The 12250-nt window shown below is 49.1% G+C and overlaps 1 long non-coding RNA gene across 2 annotated transcripts in view; it reads right to left on the minus strand.

Moving 5' to 3' along the window:
- Positions 1-7945: 7945 nt before the first annotated feature.
- Positions 7946-12250, minus strand: part of LOC149915027 (uncharacterized) — a 31877-nt gene continuing 27572 nt past the window's right edge. The window contains exons 1-2 of one of the 2 annotated variants that reach the window (XR_016459833.1): positions 8785-9522; positions 7946-8225 (exon numbers count right to left, since the gene is read on the minus strand). This is a non-coding gene — a long non-coding RNA (uncharacterized LOC149915027). Of the gene's footprint in view, positions 8226-8784; positions 9523-12250 lie in introns of those variants that run through there. The other variant, XR_016459832.1, reaches the window with a different exon arrangement.

The raw sequence follows: 12250 nt of genomic DNA on the forward strand, positions 1-12250 counted from the left end.
GTATCTTCCCTCAGTGGTGCTTGGAAGGAAGGAAGAATGCAGCAAGTATTCATTGGGAGCCAGCATTGAGGTGATACTGTTCTCTTCAGCAGTATCTGACCTTCCTCATCATGATACTGATGAAAAACTGACTGAAAAACAGCCCTCCACTTCCCAAATTCTATTCACCCCAGTGAATGCCCCTCACTTCAGCTTGCTAACTGCATTCATTCCTTTTACTGCTGCCCTGAAGACTCCAGCAGAGGAAGGAAACGTGGTTTCCTTCATTTTATCTGTTGCTGAAGTCCCACCGAAAGTTTTATTTGTTAAGCAAGTTGTTAAGAGAGATGGGAATTGGACACATGGCTGGCGAGCTGGAATGCACCCCACACTGCCAGGGTGTGTGCAGCCAGGGAGGGAGGGAGTAGGTGAGTTAAGGGGTCATTTGCCCCAAAAAAACTGGGTTTAGGCATGGCTTTGGATTGCAAATAGAGTTCATCCGGGTTTGGATTCCAAGTTTCAGGTTAGAACCACATCTGTTACTCACAGAAGCAGCACATAAACTCTCTTCATATTTCTGCATATCAGCAACAACCAAGGCTTTAGCACAGTCTCTAGGGGCATTTTTTTCCCCACTTGTATTTAAAAGCATTAAAGCAGACATGATTTTATCAGTGTACATTTGAGGAGAGGAGGTGGGGTCTGGATTCCTGAGCCATTTTCAGGTTGGACCTTGGTGTCTGGCCAACGCCCTGCCCTGTTGCTCAATTTCTGCTCAGAACTTTGGTCTTGCTTTATGAAAACTCAGGAGCTTCACACAGAAGCTAGGTTTGGAATGAAACTGGTACACTTGAACCTGCTTAAGCTAAACATAATGTCAGAGTCCTGGAAATGGCCTCTGGGAGGCTACCTCCAAGATATGCAGGGATGCAGTGGTCTAAGACTTGGCCTCAAGGAGTCTTTTAGAGCTAGGGCAGCAGTGCAGAAGATCCTGAGACCAGCGACCTGGCCCAGGCTTCAGTGCTGCCCGTGCTGATCAGCATTCCCAGAGCACCTTGAAGTGACTGACCTCCACATGCATCACACCATAATTAATGCTTTTGGGTGCCCAGTTATACCCCAGCCCTGCTCCACCCCACCCACCTGTAATGGCAGGGATGGTCCCACTCCTACCCCAGACAGCTATGTTCCCCACTGGGAGGTCAGTGAAGCTGTTTGGGATGTCACAGCACTTCTGGAATTTGAATGGGCACCAAAAACCAAAGAGGTGGCTACGCCAAGAGCGACAACTGGAAATCCAATGCACGGGCACCGTTCCCTGTGAGGCAACAGAGGAAAAAGCCATGCAACAGAAATGGTGATGGGATCTGCCACAGTGCCTGGAAGGCTGGAGAGTGGTGTGAGAATGGTGTCACAGGGGAAATTCAGATCATTGCTTGTAAGAAAAACAACACGCAGCTCTCTTGCTCGCACACCTCCCCTCTTGGGCACAGCAATCTCTCAGAACACCTTCCTTCAGAACAGCACTCTCCAATGAGGCTCTGGCAGCAGGACTTTGCAGCCACATTCCTTAGGAAACAAAAGAAGGTTTGGAAAAACAATAAACCATCTTCCCCTCTCTGTACTGAGCCGTGGCTGAGGCCACGCTGAGTGAATTATACATGGAGCTCTGTCAGGAAGCCTCCCTCCCAGCTGGGAACATGCAATCCAGTCTGCCCACAGCTAAGACATAGCACAGACCAGGGCTGGGGGACGGGAGGCCCGGCTGCCTCCCTTACAGCCTGTGTGTGCCGAGCTCCTCGATTCGGCAGCCCACCCTGCCTTCCTGGGGTACGCCAAGGCCTGCAAGACTGAAGGGCACACACATTCCCAGTCTCACCAGAGCCCAGAACTGGACACAGCAGTCTAAATGTGGCCTCACCAGGGCAGAGTAGAGGGAAAGGATCACCTCCCTCAGTCTGCTGGCTGTGCTCTTTTGAATGCACCCCAGGACCACAAGAGCACACTGCTGGCGGCCAGCCTGTTGTCCTCCAGAACACAGAGCTCTTCTCCAGCGGGTCATCCCCTAACCTGTATTGATGCATGCAGTTATTCCTTCCCAGGTGCAAGACTCTACACTTGTTAAACCTCACCAGGTTCCTCTCTGCCCAGCTCTCCAACCTGTCCAAGTCTTGTTGAATGGCAGCACAGCCTTCAGGTGTGTCAGCCAATCCTCCCAGCTTTGTATCATCAGCAAACTTGCTGAGGGTGGACTCTGTCCCTTCATCCAGGTCACTGATAAAGACATTGAACAAGACTGCACTGACCCCTAGGGAACACAACTAGTTACAGGCCTCCAACCAGACCCTGCACCACTTATGACAACCCTCTGAGCTCTGACAGTTCTCAGTCCACCTCACTGTCTACTCATCTATCCCACATTTTATAAGTTTCACAGCAAGAGTGTAGTGGGAGACAATGGCAAACACCTTGCTGAAGTCGCGGTACACAACATCCACTGCTCTCCTCCCATCTACCCAGCCAGTGAAATCATAGGCTATCAGGTTGGTCAAGCCTGATTCCCCTTGGTGAATCCATGTTGACTACTCCTGATAACCTTTTCTTCCAATTGCTTGGAGGTGGCATCCAGAACAAGTTGCTCCATCACATTTTAAAGTTGATCCTGCTGCTGGTATTGCAACAGCAACTTACATTTCCTTAGTATGTACTTCAGTTTTCAGATGCACGTGGATACTTCTGAACCTGAAAGTATGCACATCCAATGAGGGAAAGGAGCCAGGAATGTAGCTATGTAACCATCCCCTACAATGAAAAGGATGATTCCTCACAGAAAACACTGTGCAGATAAAGAATCACAGAATCGTAGGGGTTGGATGGGACCTCCAGAGATCATCGAGTCCAACCCCCCCTGCCAAAGCAGGTTCCCTACACCAGGTCACACAGGTAGGCATCCAGGTGGGTCTTGAATATCTCCAGAGAAGGAGACTCCACAACCTCCCCGGGCAGCCTGTTCCAGTGCTCCGTCACCTCACCTAAAGAAGTTCTTGCATGCATTTGTGCAGAACTTCCTATGCTGCAGTTTCTGGCCATTTCCCCTTGTCCTGTCTCCGCACACTGCTGAAAACAGTCTGGCCTCCCCACTCTGCCCCCCACACCTTAGATATTTATTGACCTGGATCAGGTCTCCTCTCAGCCTTCTCTTCTCAAGGCTAAACAGGCCCAGCTCCCTCAGCCTTTCCTCATAGGAGAGACGCTCCAGGCCCTTCACCATCTTTGTGGCCCTCCGCTGGACTCTTTCCAAGAGATCCCTGTCTTTTTTGTACTGAGGAGCCCAGAACTGGACACAGTACTCCAGATGAGGCCTTACCAGGGCAGAGGAGAGGGGGAGGATCACCTCCCTCGACCTGCTGGCCACGCTCTTTTTAATGCACCCCAGCATGCCGTTGGCCCTCTTGGCCACAAGGGCACACTGCTGGCTCATGGCCGACCTGTCGTCCACCAGGACACCAGGTCCCTCTCTGCAGAGCTCCTCTCCAGCAGGTTGTCCCCCAACCTGTACTGGTGCATGCAATTATTCCTCCCTGATGCAAAACCCTACACTTGCTTTTGTTTCTTTCTGCCCAGCTCTCCAGCCTGTCCAGGTCTCACTGAATGGCAGCACAGCCTTCAGGCCTGTCAGCCAATCCTCCCAACTTCGTATCATCAGCAAACTTGCTGAGGGTGGCCACTATCCCCTCATCAAGGTCACTGATGAAGATGTTGAACAAGGACCCAGCACTGAACACCGCTGGTTACAGGCCTCCAACCAGACTCTGCACCACCAACAACAACCCTCTGTGCTCTGCCAGTCAGCCAGTTCTCAGCCCACCTCACTGTCCACTCATCTATCCACACTTCCTCAGCTTTGTTATAAGGATGTTGTGGGAGACAGTATCAAACGCCTTGCTGAAATCAAGGTAAACTCCCCCCATCCATACAGCCAGTGACAACATCGTAGAAAGCTACCAGGTTGGTCAAGCACGACCTCCCCCTGGTGAGCCCATGCTGACTACTCCTGATAACCTCCTTTTCTTCCAGTTGTCTGGAAATGGCATCCAGCACAATCTGTTCCATCACCTTTCCAGGGACAGAGGTGAGGCTGACTGGCCTGTAATTACCTGGATCTTCCTTCTTGCCCTTTTTGAAGACCGGAGTGACATTGGCTATCCTCCAGTCCTCAGGCACCTCCCCCGTTCTCCAAGACCTCTCAAAGATGACAGAGAGCGGTTCAGCAATCACCTCTGCCAGCTCCCTCAGCACCCGTGGATGCATCCCATTGGGTCCCATGGATTTATGAACATTGGTGTTGCCTAGGTGCTCTCGGACCACCTCTTCCCTGACTAAAGGGAAGTCTTCCATTCCCCAGACCCTCTCACTAAACTCCAGGGCCTGGTAGTCCCAAGGGAGAGCTTTTTCACTGAAGACAGAAGCAAAGAAGGCATTCAGTATCTCCACCTTCTCAGCATCCCCCGTTACCAGAACACCCCCCTCACTTAGTAGGGGAGCCACATTCTTCCTAGTCTTCAAGAAGAGAGTGAAAAGTCACCTTGCAGTTTTCCAGTAGCTACAAGCCCTATGAACACATGAGGCACATGTTGTGTTATGATCCCTGCAGAAGAGCCATTCTTGGACATATCACGGACACTCAGTACAGCAATGGCCCCGTGGAGCAGGGAATCATTTCCATAACTCCTGGCTGATGGCTCCAGGGATCTCCGCTCCCTCCTCTGCCCCCCACTCTCCCCATGATAACCACTTTAGATTTGCCTCATACACATGCCCTTAAGATCTGCAGAGGCTGAAGAGTAAACAGACCTTAAAAGGGGCTGAAATTCCTGCCTTCCACTCCCTCGTTCTCAAGAGTATTCTTCAGCAAAGCAGCTTTTGCAGAGACCAGGCAACCGAAGTCCCTCTTTATGATACAAAGCAGCTAATAATAACCCATGCACACTTTACCCTGCCTGCTCCAGAGCCCAGGAGAGCCCCTGCTCAGCAGATGTACATGTTTTTCTGCCGTAAGTGGTTGTTTTCCCTCTTTCTAGCAAGGCCACATTGTGCTCAAACTGTTCTGTTCCGCCATCATAAATTTCAGCTCAAAATCGCCAGTGCAGATCTTATCACAAGACTCCTCATGTTTGGAAGCTTTTCTTCTCTCTGCAAGGGCTGAGCTTTTAATTTAAAAAAGGTTGTCACTAAAAAGAAATCTGAAAACATGAAGTATCTCAAGTTAAGGTCTGAAACAGGTGTCAGCTAAAACAATCAGAGAAAATGAAGAAAGGAGGTCAATGAGAGAGAAGAGGTGGTATGATTTTAAACCTTTTAGATCTACCAAAAGCAGTGAATTCACTGACATCCTTGAAGCTTCCTTGGATGGACACTGCAGAACACAGGGCCCAGTGCACCAGAGGGGCAGGACGTTGTAGCAGCACATGCTGGTATCTCAGTGTTTTCTGCATAGTCCCAGAATGCATTCACAGAGCCTTCTCAGTTTTGCTTTCATAAAGGGAAGTCCCAGCACTATGTAGCTTGGAAAACATGCAGTAGGAAACATCCTGGATGTGTTACTGGCAAACTAGAGGGGGTCTGGCCCAGCCCAAGAGCAGTCGTGCTCTGCAGGCATCTCTGCTGCTTCCCAAAGGCCATTCCTGCTTTTGATGCCCCCTCCTCAAAGCACACATGCAGCAAGATGGGCTCTTCCTGGAAAGTGGGAGAGGGAAAATGAAGTAATATTTTTCCAACCTACAACTTCCTACAGCTTCTGAATCTTAATAGTGTCCTTTCCTGGTGGGTTCTATCAAGACTGGTACTGATCGATATTCAGCAACTGTAGCCAGATCCTGGCTTCTATGTGCCTGGATGAGGACAGAGTGACTCCATATTCAGAGCTGAGGTGCATGGTAGGATCTGGTTTGCCTCAGGCATTTTGCTGATTGAGCAGAGGTCCATCTCCAGGCAGAGAAGGGATAAAATGGCTTCAAGAACGCAGCAAAAAGCTAAAAGAGAGCAGAAAGTTGCCTTTTGTCTCATGGTATTTGCAGCAGGATCAATGTGTCCTTTCACTGAGAACAAAACATGTCAAGGAAGTGTGTTCATATTAGCACTGTTTTATTGGGAACATTTCTCAGAACCAGGGTGGAATTTCTCATGAAAAACAGTGGAGGACAATGAGCAAGTGAGCCTCTGCCCAGAGCAACCCACATTGCACCTGTGAATGAGAGTGCTCCAAGCCAAGGCTGCCTTCTGGCAGGTCACGTCTGAATCTGGGTCGCTCACATCTCGGGTTTCAGGCTGTGTCAGAATAGAGACAAGACACAGAACTCCTCTTTCTTATTGAAAGACAGAAGAAAAAAAGAGTACTTCTCCAGCCAGCTGTTTCCCAGCAGGAGCACAACAATAAAGTCCACTTCAAAGATGTCACCTAAGACACACCTAAGGTGAGTGCTTTAGAGACATGTGAGCAGGTAAATCATTTGAAGGGCCACTCTGGGCCCTATAACTGCCCCTGGGTATGCTAAAAATTGACCACAATTACTCTGTGGGGTGCTTACCTTACATAATCATCTTAATTACAGGGGTCTGCCTAATTACACTTTATGCAGCTTTAACTATGCGAAGGCATCACATGTGGGATAGAAAAGATTCTGACCAAGTCTTGACCAACGTGAGAAAAACAGAAGTAGTCCTGCTGGACCCACAGTGCCTTTTGCCCTGTGACCCTGCTGAGCAGGTTTCTCCCACTGCCCCGATAAGATTAGAAACCTGGGTGTAACCCTGGCTTATGGCAACACACATTAAAGCAGGCAGAACCCTGGGCTGGGCTGGGGGGGGAGGAAAGGGGCTTTCCAGCTGAGCAGCCGATCCCACAATGGCAGCACTGTAATTGTCTTTCATTCCAGGCTGTTTATGCATGGGTAGAAAGCTGTTCTCAGATTAACTATCTCCTCCTCATAGCTCTGTAACCTTGGTAACCTGATTTATTTATTTTTTTTTTTCCAACTATGCCACGTAGGCACAGAGCAGAGCTGTCTTATCGCACAGGCACCCACATGAAGGGAACTCTGCAGCACGCAGCCATGGCAGAGCTGGAGGGAAGGCAGAGCAGCAAAGCCTTGCCAGGCAGGTAGGACGGGTGTGCAGGAGAAAGGTGCCTTGCTATGGATTTTGCATCTAGCTTGGAGTTTTCCCAAAGCTGAGAAGCAGTCAGGTGAGGATCTGACATAAGTCTGTCTTAGAGAATTGCTGTCGATGCCCAAATTGCCAAATGTGTGTGTGTACAGCTAACCCACTAGGAATAACACACCACCTCGAGCATGCTCTCGGCCTGTTTTGTTTCCCCTTCCTTTGGGCACCTGAAAGCCCCCAGACTGAAGCTGAAGGTTCAGTTCTACCACACTGGTCCTTCCACAATACACCACCTTCCTGAATCCCCCAAACTGCCCCAGTTCGGGAGCTGCCTTGGGACACGAAACTGCTAAGTTCTGTGGAAGCAGAATAATTGTTTTCGTTTCATAAAGCACGGTGTTACAGCTCTGTCAGAGAAGCTGGACAGGGGGAGTGCTATCAGAGAAGAAAATCTAAATATAACTCTGGAAAAACATTCCACTCAAATTAATTATCAGCACTGAAATAACATTTTTAAAAGAGAAAGGAAAATATTGTGCTGAGCTGAGAAAAAGAGGGAGGTCTGCCAGTCCAGGCGTGTGTTTATCCTGGACATTGTTTAAGCTCTCAGTGCTAAATTACTGACAGATCCCAGCTGTTCATGAATCTCAGCCCTCCCCTCTGCTCAGGCCAATAGATTTCGCTCTAATCTGCACCCAAAAAAGGACTGTATTTCCCTTCCTGGCCGTGCCTGACGTGGCCTGGCCTGCACACGTCAGCAGGATCAGCTCCCCAGCAGGAAGCTGGCGAGAGCTTCTTGAAAACATGTGACGTAGGAGACAGCCACGCAGCACCTCCGCACCGAGCGCGGAGTGGGGATGTGGAGCAGAGCCATGCTTCCAAAGAAGGAGAGCCTGCATGGCCCTTCCCTTGGTAACCAAAGCTGTGTAACAGCCTCCCAAACCTGCAGTGTTGCTGCCAGGACTGCGCGGGCTCGCGGTGTTGTGGTGCTGGCAGATTGTACGTGTTTGGCACAAGAAGAAAGGGCTGCCTGTGAGAAGCGTGTTCAGGGTGTCCGGGTGCCTGAAAGGGTGACTGCATCCAGCCTGTAAAGAAGGAGAAGAGAAGCAGCACAGATGTATCACCTTGGGCCTGCACAGCACGACTGCTGCGTCCTGCGAGGAACATGGGTGTGTTCAGTTCCCTGGGGCAAAAGCAAAGGATCACAAATCAAAGGGAAGCCCCATCACACATCCCTTCCCACGTCTGATCAACCAGGAAAAATGGCTGCTGTGTGAACCGAGTATTTTGAGACAGATGCTTCTACCACTTCCTTCTCTACCCGCAACCCCCCCAAAAAACCTGACTAACCAATCAAAAAAACCCCAAACAGCTGATAGCCCTTCAAGCCTCCCTCCACAGCAGAGCTGCCCCAGGAGTGCCCAGGAAAAGGCAGGAACAGAGCATTACGCCCAGGACAGTGCTCTGCTCCAGCTTTCCCACGCCCTGCTGAGCAGGCTAGCCAGCAGAAGCGTATTCACACGCTAGAAACCTAATGCTTCCTTCCCTGCAGCATGTCCCTGAGTAAAGTAAATAATTGGCAGCTCCTTTGATGAATTTCACTTTTACTGCTTTCAAGTTAGCCAGGTTAAGTTTTCTGCTTACCTGGGTTTTCTCTCATGTCTGCAATATTCAGAATTATTTACTGAATTATACACCAAACTGGTCTGCACTGAGTCCAAGGAGCCTCCTGAAGCCTTCAGCTAACAGCAAGCAGCCATCTTTCATTGGTGCCCACAGCTCAGTCCCCCATCTCATCACCACCTCACACCCCACGAGGAAGAGATGGGAGAGCTCAAAGTGTTTCCCTCCCGAGCCAGCTCTGAACTAACTTTATACTCATTCAGGCTGGTTTGTCTAGCAACAGGGATCAGTATTTTAGTCTAAGGACCGATATATTAGTTTACCAAAAGGAATCAATGAGTGCTAATTCTAAAACTTTCCATTTCAACAAAGCCTTGTTTTCTCTTAACTCTGCTTCACAAGAAGCACTGGAGTCACAACAAACTACTTATCTTTGCATTTCATGAGGTGCAAGGACACTTTCCTCAGATTTCACAATATATTGTTTTGGAAGTGGCCTAACAAGTAATGGGAATTTGCCAAATGAGGGAAAAACAGCTAAAGGTCAGCCAGAAGTCTCAGTGATGAAGTTGATAGTGGAAAAATGGGGATAAAGCAAGTATGCGTACGCCCACTCTAAATGAGAGCACGCATGCCCAGAGGCACATCAGCATATATTAATGAGTTCCGGGAAAGGAGCGGCGCTGTACGGCAGCGCACCGCATTTCTGTCAGCCCCGCGCGCCGAGCCGCGCGCCCACGAGGGTTTATGGCGCCACCTCGCGGCGCAGCGCGGCGCAGCACCCGGCCCTGTGCCCCACCTCCTGGGGGGAACCCTTAGAGTTTGGGACCTTTAAAAGTCATCGAGTCCAACTCCCCTGCAGTGAACAGAGACAGATCAGGTTTCCCAGGGCTTGATCCAGCCTCGCCTTGAAAGCCTCCAGGGATGGGGCATCAACCGCATCTCTAGACAATCTGTCCTTACCACCCTGACTGTAAAAGACTTTTTCCGTACATCCAACCTAAATCTCCCCTCTTTGAGCTTGAAGCCATTTTCCCTTGCTTTGTCATCACAGACCCTGCTAAAGAGTCACAGAATCACAGAATTGTAGGGGTTGGATGGGACCTCCAGAGATCATCAAGTCCAACCCCCTGCCAAAGCAGTTCCCTACACCAGGTCGCACAGGTAGGTGTCCAGGCGGGTCTTGAATATCTGCAGAGAAGGAGACTCCACCACCTCCCTGGGCAGCCTGTTCCAGTGCTCCATCACCTCACCTAAAGAAGTTCTTGCATACATTTGTGTGGAGTCTGTCCTCTACTTTCCTCTAGCTCCCATTTAGATATTGAAAGGCCACTGTCAGGTCACCTCACAGCCTTGTCTTCTCCAGGCAGCACAGCCCCGCCCCTCAGCCTGTCCTTCGGATTATTTTTGTAGCTCCAGCACCTCAGTACTGGACTCCACATGTGGACACAGTGCTCCAGGTGAGGTCTCAATGCAGAGCAGGGGGGGCAGGATCAACTCCCTGGCCCTGCGGGCAGCACTGCTTTGGATGCGCCCAGGACACGGTTGGCTTTCTGGGCTGGGAGGGCACAGTGCTGGCTCGTGTCCAGCTGCCATCCACCAGTACCTCCAGGTATTTTTTGACAGGGCTGTGCTCCATCCTTTCATCCCCCAGCTTGTATTGGTAGCGAGGTTTGCCTGGACTCAGGTGCAAGACCTTGCATTTGGATTTGTTGAACCTCATAAGCTTCACCTGGGCCCATTGCTCAAGCCTGCCTAGGTCCCTGGGGATGGCATCCTGTTCCTCTGGTGTGTCAACAGCACATGAGATTTTGGATCATCTCCCACGCTGGAGTTAAACATGGGAGTTAAACAGGGCTGTGTGTGCATTTGGCTTGCTTCCATTTTATAGAGTTGAGCTCATGTCTGTGTGCTCAGGAATTGGTGAGAATGGGCCTGTGCCGTGCCTGTGTCAGCAGGCCTGCCTGGTGCCTGCTGCCTTGAGAAGTTTGCTCACAGCTCATAGGCTTTCTGCTTTTGTTGCTGGTATTTTTCCTTGGCTCTGAGGGAGCTGAGGAGGGACCACTGCCCTTTTTGTGGCCTCCTGTACTCTTAGAAGCAGTTATCTGCCAATCCTGCCCCTATATCTTGAGATTTCTTAACAGGTTGTGAATGCTTTGGCTTCATTACAAGATAATAATAATAATAATAATAATAATAATAATAATGATGATGATGATGATGATGATGATGAGTGGAATAGTAGTAAGCCCCTTGGTTTTCATAGAATCATGAATGTTTTCATGAATGTTTATAGGCAAAATCTTACCCTCTGTTGGCATTAGTTGCAGTTCAGAGAATGTAGTATATTAGCTAAAGATGTTCTCTTTGCTGCCCCAGAGACTGAAACCTTGGATGGGAAAAAGGGCAACGTCAGATAAATCCCCATCCTGGCAGTATTTTGAAACTGTTCTTTCAAAACAAGGACAGTATCTGATGAAGTGCAGGGACATAGATATGTCTCTGTCTAGAATTAAGGACACATTTCACCCTGTTCGAGAAGGCTGAACAAAGGGGTCAGACTGACTTCTAACCTGTTTTAAGCCTTTGAGGTTAGAGGGCAGTTAGAGCTGCTGCTTAAGTAGAGAATGTTTTATTTAAAGGCTGTTTGGTTGCTAGAATTTCTAGGGCCCTAAGTGCTATTGAATTATTTTAAAAGCTTTTATCATGCTAATGTCGCAAAAACACTCATGAATTTGAGAGGAGCAAACATCCTTTCGCTAGTGCCTGATGGCCCACATACCCCGGGCTCAGACATAGAGACATTTTTCTCATTCAGTTGCAGCATGGCAGCTGGAGGATGGGGGTCAGCTCCCCCCACACACCCACACCGCCTGTCTGCCTGGTTGTCTCAGCAACTGTTGCTTCAGTGCTCTGTTGTTATGTCCTGTAAATGTTTAATGGCAAGCTTATCTCTCTTACCTATACAGATGGCTGAGGTTATTGAGCTTGTGAGCAAGGATTAATTGGAAATGGACGGATGTCGTCTACCAGAAAAAGAGCTTAATAATTAATTAGATGGGATGCTGTTGTGGGAGCAAAGCCTTCTCTGAAGGTTTCAGAGCAAAACCAAGTCCAAAAGGAACTTCCTGGGGCCTTGTTATAATTCATTCTTAGGGATAAGACCTCATGAATGTGGTCACAAATGCAGATGATGTCTGTACTTCAGACCTCTGCTTAGTGATGGCAGTACCCAGTGCTCTCAGCTAGTCACAGCTGGTCCTTTCCTTGCAGACAATGGGGATTGATGGGTGAGATAGATGGGGAAAATAGGTCATGTTACACGGAGCAGCCTGATGGGACCTTCCAGTTCTGACTGTAAGAAGTTTAAGATCTGCATGCTTAGTGATGACATACATATATAAAAAAAAATAAATTGTAATAGATTAGGCTCCAATATGCACTGTCAATCTTAAGTGGATTTTTTCAGATCACATGCTTTAATAAA

The sequence above is a fragment of the Phasianus colchicus genome, chromosome 25 (genome assembly GCF_987193195.1).
Source record: "Phasianus colchicus chromosome 25, bPhaCol1.hap1.1, whole genome shotgun sequence".
NCBI lineage: Eukaryota > Metazoa > Chordata > Aves > Galliformes > Phasianidae > Phasianus > Phasianus colchicus.